A 13,552-nucleotide genomic window follows, 5' to 3' on the forward strand; every position below is an offset into this window, starting at 1 on the left:
TTATTTATTTATTTATTTATTTTTGGCTGCATTGGGTCTTTGTTGCTGTGTGCAGGCTTTCTCTAGTTGTGGCGAGCGGGGGCTACTCTTCATTGCGGTGCATGAGCTTCTCCTTGTCGTGACTTCTCTTGTTGCACAGCATGGGCTCTAGGTGTGTGGGCTTCGTTAGTTGTGGCACACGGGCTCAGTGGTTGTGGCTCACGGGCTCTAGAGCACAGGCTTAGTAGTTGTGGCGCATGGATTAGTTGCTCTGCGGCATGTGGGATCTTCCTGGACCAGGGCTCAAACCCAGGTCCTCTGCATTGGCAGGTCGATTCTTAACCACTGCACCACCAGGGAAGCCCCAAAACTGTTTATTTATTTATTTATTTATTAAAGTGAGGGAAGGGGGTGGGGGATGGACTCAGCATTTTCTTTTCTTCTCTCTTTTTTTTTTAAAAAATTATTATTATTTTTAAATTTTTTGGCCGTGTTGGGTCTTCGTTGCGGTGAGCAGGCTTCTCATTGCAGTGAGTTCTCTTGTTGCGGAGCATGGGCTCTAGGTGTGTGGGCTTCAGTAGTTGTGGCTCATGGCTCAGTACTTGTGGCTCACGGGTTCTAGAACACAGGCTCAGTAGTTGTGGTGTGTGGGCTTAGTTGCTCTGCGGCATGTGGGATCTTCCCGGACCAGGGCTCAAACCCATGTCCCCTGCATTGACAGGTGGATTCTTTTTTTTTTTTTTTAAAAAGACTTTATTCCAACATTTGAAACACCTTGTCCATTAAGAGCGAGTGGGCTTCTTTTTTTTTTTTTTTTATTAATTAATTAATTAATTTATTTTTGGCTGTGTTGGGTCTTCGTTTCTGTGCAAGGGCTTTCTCTAGTTGCGGCCAGCGGGGGCCACTCTTCATCGCGGTGTGTGGGCCTCTCACTATCGCGGCCTCTCTTGTTGCGGAGCATAGGCTCCAGACGCGCAGGCTCAGTAGTTGTGGCTCACGGGCCCAGTTGCTCCGTGGCATGTGGGATCTTCCCAGACCAGGGCTCGAACCCGTGTCCCCTGCATTGGCAGGCGGATTCTCAACCACTGCACCACCAGGGAAGCCCAGCAGGTGGATTCTTAACCACTGCACCACCAGGGAAGCCCAAAAACCTTTATTTTTAAAACCATGGAACACTGCTGAAAGAAATGAAGAGACATATCTATATCTTGAAAGATGCAATATTTTAAAGATGTCCATTTCTCCAAAATTAATCTATAGGTTGCATATAATCTCAATCAGAATCCCAGCAGATGTTTTTTATATAAATTGATAAACTTGTACAGAAATGTATATGAATATGCAAAGAATCTAGAATTTTCAAAACAATCTTGGGAAAAAGCACAAAAGCTAGAAGTCTGGTACTCATGACTTCAAGACTTACTATAAGTTATATTGATCAAGATAGCATGGCATTGTCATAAAGACAGACAATAGATCAATGGAATAAAATAGAGGGTCCAAGTGAACCCATATTATATAGACTTTCAATAAAGGTGCCAACTCAATTCAATGAGGAAAGGACAGTCTTCTCAACAAATGGTGCTGGGACAATTGAATATTCACAAGAAACAAATAAACAAAAATACACCGCCCCCTTTCTCACACCATACATAAGACTTAATCTGTTACGGATCATAGAGCTAAACATAAAAACTGAATCTACATAGCTTTTAGAAGACAACATACAAGAATATTATCATTACTGTTAAAAACATAAAGAACATGAATAGACAAGCCACAATATAGGAGAAAAGTATTCAAAAACGTATATTCACAAAACATATCTGACAAAGGACTTGTATCCAGCATATATTCAGAATTCCATGACTCAATAATAAAGCAAAATTAATCCAATAAAAATATGGGCAAAAGATGTGAACAAACACATCACAAATTAAGTTACCAAATGGTCAATAAAGACATGAAAAAGTACTCAGCATGAAAAATGATCAGGGCAATGTAAATTAAAACGATATCACTAAATACCCAGTAAAATGGCTAAAATATAAAAGACTAACAACACAGATTGCAAGGACCTGGAGCAACTGGAACTCTCATACATTGCTGGTAGAACTGTAAAATGGTATAACCATTTTGAAAAAAGGTTTGGCAGTTTCTTTTCAACTGCCTGCTCTTCGACCCAGCATTCCACTCCTAGGTATTTACCTAAGAAAAATGAACACATATGACCACATAAAGACTTAGATGGGGGCTTCCCTGGTGGCGCAGTGGTTGAGAATCTGCCTGCCGATGCAGGGGACACGGGTTCGAGCCCTGGTCTGGGAAGATCCCACATGCCGTGGAACAACTAGGCCCGTGAGCCACAACTACTGAGCCTGCGTGTCTGGAGCTTGTGCTCCGCAACAGGAGAGGCCGCGACAGTGAGAGGCCCGCGCGACGAGATGAAGAGTGGCCCCCACTCGCCGCAACTAGAGAAAGCCCTGCACAGAAATGAAGACCCAACACAGCCATAAATAAAATAAATAAAAATAAAAAAATAAACAGGAGCTGTTGTTAAAAAAAAAAAAAGACTTAGATGAAAATGTTCATGGCTGCTTTTACCACAATAGCCAAAAACTGTAAGTCCAAATGTACATCTGCAGAAAAATAAACAAACTACTGCATAGCCATAAAACAGAGCACTACTCAACAATAATAATGAATGACTTGTTGATTCACTCAGTAACATGGATAACTCTCCCAAATAATGTGCAGAGAGAAAGAAGGACATATACAAACAGTACATGCTGAATGATTGCATTTATGTTAAGTTTTAGAACAGGCAAAACTTACGTACAGTGAGAAGAAAATCAGAATACTATTTGCCTGGGTTAGGACGAAGGGAATGTGACTGGACTGGGACACAACAAAAATTTCTAGGGAGACAGGAATGCCCCACATTATGATAGAGCTGTGGATTGTGGATTACTCAGTTTTATCCATTTTTCAGAACTGTATATCTAATATTTATATATTTTAGTATATGAATTTACCTCAACGAAAAAGAAATTAAAATACTACTACTACCACTACTATTATTACTACTACTGCTGCTGCTACTACTACTACTGATAAAGTGGTGGACAGATAATGAATGACAGCATAGAGAAAATAAGAATGGCGGGTGTGGATAATTGTAGCTAATGGGTCCAAGAGATTTCACTATACTATTCTGTTTACTTTTTGTAAGTTTTAAATTTCCTATAATAAATACTAAAAATAATTTGATACGCAATACAAATAAGTAACATGACAGTGATTGAAAAACGGGGTTATCCAGTAATCATTTAAGACTCGAATTCTTGTATTTTATCTAAAAAAGTAAATCTAATTGCTCATGTATACATACATGTTTTTAACTTAAAAATCAATTAGGGCCCGTCGCTCGCCGGCCGGCGGCCTCGCTCGGCCCTCAGCTCCGTGGCGGCGTCGGAAGGCGGCCCGGGCCCTCGCAGGGCCATGGCGGCGGCCGCGGCGCTGCCGGGCGCGGGTGGGCCTCCCGCGAGCGGCGGCGGCGCCGGGGGCGGCGGGTCCCCGCCGGGCGGCTGGGCAATGGAGCGCCTCGAGGGCCGTGAGTTTGAGTACCTGATGAAGAAGCGCTCGGTGACCATCGGGCGAAACTCGTCGCAGGGCTCGGTGGACGTGAGCCTGGGCTACTCGAGCTTCATCTCGCGGCGCCACCTCGAGATCTTCACGCCCCCAGGCGGCGGCGACGGCGGCGGCCAAGGCGGGGCGGCCCCGGAGCCGTCGGCGCAGGCCGGGCCCGACGCGGGCGGCGACTTCTACCTGCGCTGCCTCGGCAAGAATGGCGTGTGCGTGGACTGCGTATTCCAAAGGCGCGGGAGCCGCCGCTGCAGCTGCGGCGCGTTATGAGTGGGGCCGGGGGGCGGGGGTGCGGCCTGGCCGTCGGGACCTGGACCCCGACCACGACCCCTACCCAGACCCGGACCACCGACTCGCGATCCACCGTGACCCACGACCCCCTACCCCCACCTACGACCAGGAGGACCCAGATCCCGGCCGTGACCAGCCCCCCCGGATCTGATGCCCCCACCTACGGCCCGTGGCCAGGACCCAGCCCCCAGCCAACGATCTCCGCCTGGTCCTAGCCACGAGCAGGACACAGTCAGGACCCAGACCCGGAGGCCCATTCCGACCCCAAGCCCTTGTCCATCCTCCCCACAACCAGGCCCTAGATCCCGACATCTGGCCTTGTTCTTCCTCCACGTGGGCTGCGGTTTTCTGGGGTTCTGGGAGTTCGCATATATTTTTCATAACTAGCATGTAGGTAGTATGGAATAGAAATGTAAAACTCTGGTTGGCGGAACTGCCCAAAACAAAAATCTGTATCTTCTTAACTGATAATGGGTTATCTGTTACTTTCTTTTTGTTCTACATGTTTTCAGTAGTGTATTATTTCAAGCGTGTGTTTTTTAAGCTGCAAGGACTTCTTTTTCTCATTGTTTTTTGTAGCCTAAAAATTGAAAGCTCTTGAAGCATGATGAATTTTTAAATCTGTGCTCTGAACCTTAAAATTTGGGGAAAACTAGATACTTTCAACATACCTTTTTTTAAAAAAGTCACTTAATTATTTAGAAATTATTATAAGGTGTTATAGAGTATAATTAAGTGAGCTTCATGAGGAACTGTCAATCCTGCTACAAAGCAGTTCAGCTTGGTTCTATGGTTTTGTGAAGTTATCATTTAGTCTGCTTGAAAAACAAACTTGCTCTCTAGGAAATGCTAATTATTCCTTAGGGGCTTTCTAGATTATTCCAAGTAGAACCTTTCTCCACAAACTGGAATTTTTGACTGCTTTCAGTTGTTGGAGATGGTGCTTTTCTTTATTCCTTCACTCTTGTAGGTGGCGGCTGTGTTCCTGCTTAGCCTGGAAAGCTGTACCAGCTAGTTCCTTAAACCTTGATGGGAGCATTTCAAGGACAGTTATTTTTCAAACCAGAAAAAAAAAAAAAAAATCAATTGGAACAAATCAATAAGAAAACAACCCAATTAAACAGTAGCAAAAAATTTGAACAGACGCTTCATTAAAATATAGAGATGGCCAATAGGCATATGAAAAGATGCTCAACATTATTAGTCATTAGGGAGATACAAATTAAAACCACAATGAGATGTCAGTACACGCCCATTAAAATAACTAAAATGAAAAAGATTAACAATACCAAGTGCTGACAAGGATTTGGAACTAGTGGGAATGCAAAGTTAAACGTACTTTTCAAACTCCCTAGCAATTTCACTCCTAGATATTGACACATGGAAAATAAAAATATATGCCCACACAAAGACTTGTGAGGGAATGTTCATAGTTTTTATTCATAATAATCAAAAACTGGAAACAACCCAAATATTTATCAACTCAAGAATGGACAGTTTTGGAATATCCATAAAATGAAATGCAATTCAGCAATAAAAAGGGAGAAACTACTGATATTTACATCATGCCTGAACCTCGATAGCATCTTGTTAAGTAAAGGAAGACAAACAATTACACGTCCTCTACTTCCATTCATATGAAATTCTAGGAAAGGGAAAAAGTATAGTGATGGAAAGCAGATCAGTGGCTGCCAGGGTTCAGTGGGTGGGCGGAGACAACTGACTTCAAAGGTACATATGAGAACTTGTTGGGATGAAGGAAATATTTTGTATCCTGACTGTAGTAGCAATACCATAGCTATATTTTTGACAAAAGTCATGAAATCAAACACTTTAAAAGGGCAGCTTTTGCAAATTTTAAGAACAATGTATTGAGAATGTGTTTTTACACACTCAGAATCTATTTTCTGGGGGAAGTATAATTTTCTTTCTAGTACTGTTTCTGGCAAAGTGGCAAGTATGATTATAGAAACTGCAGTAGTATAAAATCCATTAAACATGAAGACACAGAATGGAAACTAGGCTTATACCTTGGCACAGGCACTAAAAAGCTCAAGAAACACTAAGATCTGCTTAGACTCAGTCTTATGACTCAATTAGAGTAAAACGTCTTCCCACTGAAATTATTAATGGGCTGTGGGGCTTTAAATACACAGTTCCCAAATCAGTTCTAAGTAGAGGCCAGCTTCTTATATGATATCCTACTTGCTCACTGTACCTTACATGGTTACAAAGTGCTTCTGCAAGAAGTTGTTTCAGAGTGTTATTTTAGTCTTCTGTCCTCCTTCTGAGTCAGATAGGGAGAAAGAACTCAGTTGTTGATATTTGAATGGGTGAAAATGAGACACAGAAAATAACTTGTCTATATTAAGAGACAAATAGAGCTAAAAAGGCAATCATTTGACTAGTGGTAGTATCAACCTATTCTCAAAGCTTTTTTTTTTTGACAATTGTTTTAAGGATGAGAAATTCGAAGTGTATCTTAATAGCATCTCTGGGAATTCAAAGTGTGAATAATCTTCCTGATACCTTCTTTAAACGGCTAGTTGCCATTTTTGGTTCCAGAGGTCCTAGAATGCAAAGGGGACAATGGGCACTCCTTGTTTTCAGTAGAGTCTCACTTATGGAAAGCTGGCAATTCCAGGTTGCTGACAGTTTCCTAACGATGTTTACAGCCGATTAGGGTGGTTTGGCAGCAGCATAGGGAAGAAATGACAGAGAGGATCTAGGTTACTCCTGCTGCTCAACTCAGTATCAAAAGTCGCTGTTCTTGGGCTCTTTCTCAAAGCTGTGTCCTGGCAACAAGCATTTCTAGAAAGGAGAATATGTGTATGTGTTGCGGGGGGAGCAGGGTAAGCTGTTGAAGGGAGGGAAAGAGACATCAGGGAGACAGCGTCTTCATGTTTCCTATATGGTACTCGGCTGGATACATCAATCATATTTAAATATTAAGTTGGTCTCTAAACCATATATCAGAATTTTGGTGGCAAATCTTTCACTCTACCCTTTTGAATCCCAGTGTTCTCCCCACTGCACCATTCTGCTCCAGCTAAGGCGAGGCGGGTGCTATGTTGAGAGTGGATTGGCGAGGGAAAGGATAAATGAAGGGCAAGAAGACCTCCTGGCTGCTGCAATAAACCAGGGTAAACCAAGCAAGTAGTGATGATGGAGATGTAAAAAAGTTGAAAATACAAAAAAAAAAAAAAAAAAAAAAAAAAAAGGGTCTTGGTGACCTAATCAGGTGTGGGAATTAAGCAGAGAATTCTTGCTTGAGCAACTGGGTAGAGAGCAGCAGCACCCATGGAGCCAGAAAAACATAAAAAATTGCTAGTTGGGTTGAGGTTAGTTGGCGGAGCATAGCCATATAAGAAATGCATATGAAATTCAATAGGAATCTTCAACTGTGGTGCAAATCTTGTGACCCCATTATTTTTTGTTTGCTTGTTTACTATTATTCTATGTGAGTCTCTCTCCAGCCTCACTTCTTTCTATACATTTTCATGCCCACTTGCTTTGCTTCCTTAACCCCTAACAGACTTATACTTAACTTCTTTTAGTTCCTTGAATGTTCCTTTCCCTATCTCAGCTCTGTGACTAGACATATGCTTTGCTTTCTGGAGTGCTTTTCTCCTTCCCTCTAGTCATCTTTCTTTGGGTCACTGCTATTCACCCTTCAGTTTTCCACTTAGCCGTCACTTTCTCCAGAAGCCTTCCTTGCACCATCCGCAACCTTCCCAAGCCCATGTTAGGTAACTCTTTAATGTACTTCTACTTCCTCTATCATAGTGCTTATCACTAGTATTGAAATTGTCTGTCTTCACCTCTACATTATAAGCTCAACTAAAACAGAAGAAATGTTTGCCTTGCTGATAATTAAGCCCAAAGAATCAGAATAAAACTTAAATACACATCAGTAGAATTGAATATTTCTAAAATTATCTAGCAAACATAAAATAAAAACAAATGTACAAAGAGACCCAAATTCTCAACCTTTGTATTCATTATGACCTTTCTTCATTTATATCAACTGATATGTCAATTATAATTTATAAGAATAAATAAGTATATATGTATGACATATATAATATGGGGAGGGACAGAGAGGTAATGAACTAAGAACTAGAAATAAGAGTTCTATATGACATTCTGTGCTTAAAAAGCAAAGTATGGGGCTTCCCTGGTGGCGCAGTGGTTGAGAATCTGCCTGCCAATGCAGGGGACACGGGTTCGAGCCCTGGTCTGGGAAGATCCCACATGCCGCGGAGCAACTGGGCCCGCGAGCCACAATTACTGAGCCTGCGCTTCTGGAGCCTGTGCTCCGCAACAAGAGAGGCCGCGATAGCGAGAGGCCCGCGCACCGCAATGAAGAGTGGCCCCCGCTTGCCACAACTAGAGAAAGCCCTCGCACAGAAACGAAGACCCAACACACCCCAAAATAAATAAATTAAAAAAAAAAAAAAAAAAAAGCAAAGTATGGCTTTATATATGGCATTTAAATACTCTGGGTTTAAATTTTATCATCTGTACAAATGAAAGGTAGGATGAAGAATGTTTTATGTTTCTTCAGATTTAACATTATGTGAATCTATGAAAATAAACAACAAGGAGGAATCTGTCTTATCAATTGTAAATGTTGTAAACAGAGATTTTCAAAAATAAGATAAGAATTGGGGTGATGTACAATAATATGGGAGTAGAAATAAATTTCAAATTTCTGTCAAAAAACAGAAGTACCATGCGTTTTTGTTTTTTTTTTTAAAGACGAACTTTATTCCTGGATTCTTCAACTTTGACTTTGTATATTATAAATATTTTGTAAAGCCTAGCTGTAGACTTGCTCATCAAGATGGTTAAAGCTCACCATAATACATGATAAATCAAGTGCAGCTAGTAAGCACTGGTAAAAAGACTTTCTACTAACATGTAACATTAATGAGGGGCAAGATGGAGGGAGACTGTAGACACAAACAAAGCACTTGGATACATGCAAAGATAAATTACTGATATAATATTACATCATTTCCAAATAAAGGTAAGATATTAAACCAATACCAGGGAAAGTGTAAATCCTTTCATGTGTTCCGGAACCAAATAAGTACTGGTTGGGAGAGACCCTCAGAGATCATTTGAGCCAGCCTCACTAGGGTCTTTGATCTTGAAATACCCCCAGTAAGTGCTGTCCCACTTATTCTTGAATGTCTTTGAGGAGACAATCTCACTGGCAGCAACTCATTCCATCTTTGGGCATCTCTATCTATTCCAGAATGTTTTCTTTTATCATGCTCCCTGAAGCTTCCATTCATTGGTCTTAGTTCTGCCACTGGGATCAAGCAAAACACATCAAATATCTCTTTCACACGACAGCTTCAAATTGCTATTGCAAATCTGGAATGAATTCGCAATTTTGTATTTCTATGCAACATAAAAATATACTATGACAATCAAGACCTTTTTGAACTAGATGTGATAGAAGTTTAATTTCTTTTTTATTCACCAAATTATAGAAATTACAGTTTTGCTTAAATTCTGATTCATGTTTTTAAACTAAAGCTATCCTTTTTAAAAAGTATCGCACCACCTCTTGCCTCTTTTCTGTAGTTTGACATCAGTCATCACAGTGTAATTGCTCTTGTTCTTGCTTCTAGGTATGTGAGAGGTGGGTGGTCAGTTTGTATGACATCTGACATTAAATGCTTGCTGAGTTCCCTCTTTTATAGAAATAGCTTATGTATCACACTGCAATATGCTGCCAGCTAAGGCACACTGGGGAGTAGAGTGGCCATGAGGACAGTGTGAACAGAAGCCACTTCTTCTCTCAGACAAAAGTATGTTGCAAAACAGGGTTAAGAAAATGACAACTATAAAACAATGAATTCTTTGGAATAAGACCAGAGCTAATTTTGTAACTTGGCCTAGAAAGTTACCATCTATATAACCTTCATTAAATGAGTTAATTTCACTCAGCCCTAGGGTCTTCATCTATAAAATGGGAATAATACTGACTTTGCAGGCCTCTTGTGATAATTAAATGAGGCACTTTCACACACTTCATCTAGTAAAATGCCTGGCTTGCTTCTCCTGTTTCCAAGCTAGTGTAGTTAGAAACTTTCTCTCTTAGCTCTTGATGGCTTCTCCAGGCCTCCACACCCTCCCACACAACAGTGCTGCTCAGGACACCCTCCAGCCCTATATTCAGGCCAGGTAGCATTTTCTGCTCTGAGCTCTTACCTCCTCCAACTGGATGCTTCCAAAATGAGAGCTCCTCAGCAGTGGTGAAAGCATCAGGACTGAACTGAGCTGCCTTATTCTCATTCCTCAGAGTAATAAAGACGCCGGCAATGCACAGACTGATGAGGAATTGAATGTCTCCATGACCCAGTAACTGAGGCTGCTTGGCCCCTGAAGGTCCTCTTGGTGGTCTTCTTCAGATGGCTTTGGTTGAGGGAAGCCTGCTGCTATTGCCCAGTGAACCAATGGGAAGGAAACATGTACAGAATACTGATCATGTGTCAAGAACTGTGCCGGGTCTGTGCCTCAGAAACACTCATTGAGATATCCATGCATTCTTCATTTATTCATCAAAATCTATTGCAAGCCACCTCTGAGCCAAGTTGTGTGTGACAGTCTCAGAGAAGAAGTACAGTGAAATGTGTAAAACAGAGAAATTGCACAGAGAAAGGAACTCTTAGTCTCTGGGGTTGTAAGATCCTGGAAGAAATGACATAGGAACTGAGGTTTGAAAGAGAACAGGCTTTAGAGGGAAGAATAGTTCAGGCATGGGAGACACACATATGAAAATACAGGAGGCCTGACCAAACTTAGCTTGTTGTGGAAATATCCATATGTTGACATTATAGAAGCTTGACATGCAAAAGAGGATTGTGAAAATAGCTTAAGCTAGAAAGAGGGTGTTGTGTACAATAAGACCAAAGACATAGAATTTAAAGCTATGTTGCTTACCAAGGTAGGAAGGAGGGAAATCTCACCAGCTCATGGCTGGGCTGCAACCACTTTTCAATTCCTTTGCACATCAAAATCACAGACTTTCTGGTCAAAAGTACAAACTTCCAGTTATAAGCTAAATAAGTACTGGGGATGTGATGTACAGCATGGTGACTATAGTTAACACTGCTGTACGGTACATATGAAAGTTGTTAGGAGAGTAAACCCTAAGAGCTCTCATCACAAGGAGAAAAAAACCTTTTTGTTCTTTTTTGTGCTTTTTCTTTTTATTGTATCTATATGGATATTAACTAAATTTAATGTAGTAATCATTTCACAATACATATAACTCAAAACATTATGCTGTATGCCTTAAACTTATACAGTGCTGTATGTCAATTATATCTCAATAAGAATGTAGAAAATTAATCACAGAGTTTCTTTTGTATAAGGATACAACATAAGATCCTTTGAGAATTGAATTTTGTCAGCAGTGGAGTAGAAATTTGAGGATACATAGGTGATGCAAGTATAACATGATGCGGGTGTAGGGAGATTCTTGGGAAAAGTTGGGGAGAGAAATCTTAATGAAAGCTCACCTCAGAAGGTTATCTGTGAAGGGTAGTGACAATTTAGACGTGAAAGGGGCACAGGGCTTGTGTGGTAAACATTAAGGTATTTTTATTTTGCTGAGACCATATACTCTTCTAAATAACAGGAAGTTATATAAGATGAAGTTCTGTTTAATATAGGAGAGTTGACTTTTTTCATCAGGAATCTGGACTTGTGTGTTCTATACATGGATGTAGAACATGAGGAGAAACTGGATACATTTTCGGAGAGTTTTCCAGGGAAGCAGGGCATTAAAAGGAGGAAACGAAAGTTGTTAGCCCTTTTTTTTTCCTTTTTATATAGGAGATAATCCAGGATGGAATAAACCTGTGGGTAGAGAGTGAGAAATTAAAACTGCAGAGGAAGACAGATTGATCACCATAGAACTTTCATCAGTTTGAACAATTACACTATTTTTAACAGCGGATTGATTTTAATCAAGTCTACCTCATGTGTTTGAACACTTATACCTATGGTCTGAAGGTGTAGGATTTGAGTTTCTACTCCTGCACCCCCCTCACTCTCTCCCTGAACCTCCCTTTAGGGCTTTAACACTCCAACTTAACCTGATAACTGTCAGGAATGTTTGTGGCCCTGGCTGCAGCTTGAGTTTTAGGTATGTGACCCTCTAGTGAAAGTAAGAATTATGGAAAAAAGCAGGAAAGCTGACCAGAACCAGAGCACTTGGGCAGATACTCTGACTTCTGATGACATTTCTGGCCACAGAGTCATTTCACTAATGCCTGAAATCTAGATGGTGAGGCAGGGCAAGGGGCCTGGGGCTTGGAGAGAAGCAGGTAAGAAAAGGGATTTCCTTGGGGAGATTGCTCAGAGGTAGGTCTAGAAAATGTACCGTTCAAAGGGAAAACAGTAGCTACTTTTCTTTTCCTCCCTCCCTCCCTTCCTTTTAAAATTACTAATGCCTTTATAACAGTTTCAGGTATTCAGAAAAGAATCTAAGCTTTTCTAATTTATTTTGCACTTCTTGGGATTCATTTCCTCCTCCACACTCTGTCCTCCTGTATTTTCTTCCTATTTAATATTAATGTGATTCCCATCTTGTTTCTCTTCCACTCAGCCTACTTTCTTTTTCAGCTTCAGTGATGAGTCTCTGGCACTCAGGTTAATTTTCCCTTTATTTTAATCATTTCTACTTTCTCACTTTGACCTTTCCTTCATTTCTAATCGACACCCCCAGACTGCTGTGAGAAAATTAAGTCACCTCCACCCATTTCAGAGGACCAAAGTGTGCACTGCTCAGTCACAAATTCTCCATCTCATTTCCTTCCATAACGGAGGCCCATCGAGATTAGTCAAAAGGAGCAAGAAATGGGTGACGTATTTGTCCGTGGCAGCTAAAAATTTAGCAAACAACAGCAGCACATTTGCCTCATTTCCTAAGAGTATGAGGTGTTCCACAGAAGTGATTTTTAAAGATAACAGAAATTTACTGTTTCTCAAGCTCCAATATTTAAAAAACTTTTTGTTGGAATCTTTATGAAGACTGATTATTCTATAATGCATTTGCTAAATACCAGCCTCAGTGCATGAAGTCACTAGAAAAGAGAGGCAGTGTGGTGAACACACTGGCTACCTGTTATTTTCTTAGCTCTGACAACCTCTTCAGGTGAAGCTGTGCAGCTTTGGGCAGTTACTTAACTTCTCTGACACTAAGTGGTTTCTTCTGAAGTAAATTAGGTCTCTGCTCCCATGAAGTTAGCAGTGCTAGAGAGATCTTACTGTTCTTTAACGTTCATAGTGTCATAACATGATTATTTTAAGTGTGGAGGCTTTGTTTTATTCAACTTACCTAGCATCAAAGAAACAGGTTTTAGGGCTTGTGTGTCTTCAGTGTTCGTTCTGGATTTGCCCTTTATTTGAGTGTTAAAGTATACAGAGTGTGGTGCTATATGTCCAGATTGCAGGGAATTAGGATTCCCTTCTCATTTACCAGTATCTTTTTCAGCAGGCAAATGTTTTATTTTCCTATTAGTCTATCCCAACATTTTACTGCATCTAGAGATTTATAGAGGGTGCAAGTTTGGGGGTCTATAAAGGCTAGAAATGGAGGCCCACTCTTCAC

At 40.9% G+C, this 13,552-nt stretch overlaps 1 pseudogene across 1 annotated transcript in view; it reads left to right on the forward strand.

Moving 5' to 3' along the window:
* LOC309626893 (forkhead box protein K2 pseudogene) overlaps window positions 1-3,894 on the forward strand; it is a 103,512-nt pseudogene extending 99,618 nt beyond the window's left edge. Inside the window, exon 2 of the transcript XR_014249433.1 lies at window positions 511-3,894. The product of XR_014249433.1 is annotated as a forkhead box protein K2 pseudogene (transcript). The remainder of the gene's footprint in view (window positions 1-510) is intronic.
* The last annotated feature ends 9,658 nt before the right edge of the window (window positions 3,895-13,552 follow it).

The sequence above is a fragment of the Balaenoptera borealis genome, assembly GCF_965194805.1.
Source record: "Balaenoptera borealis genome assembly, chromosome: 3".
Lineage (NCBI taxonomy): Eukaryota > Metazoa > Chordata > Mammalia > Artiodactyla > Balaenopteridae > Balaenoptera > Balaenoptera borealis.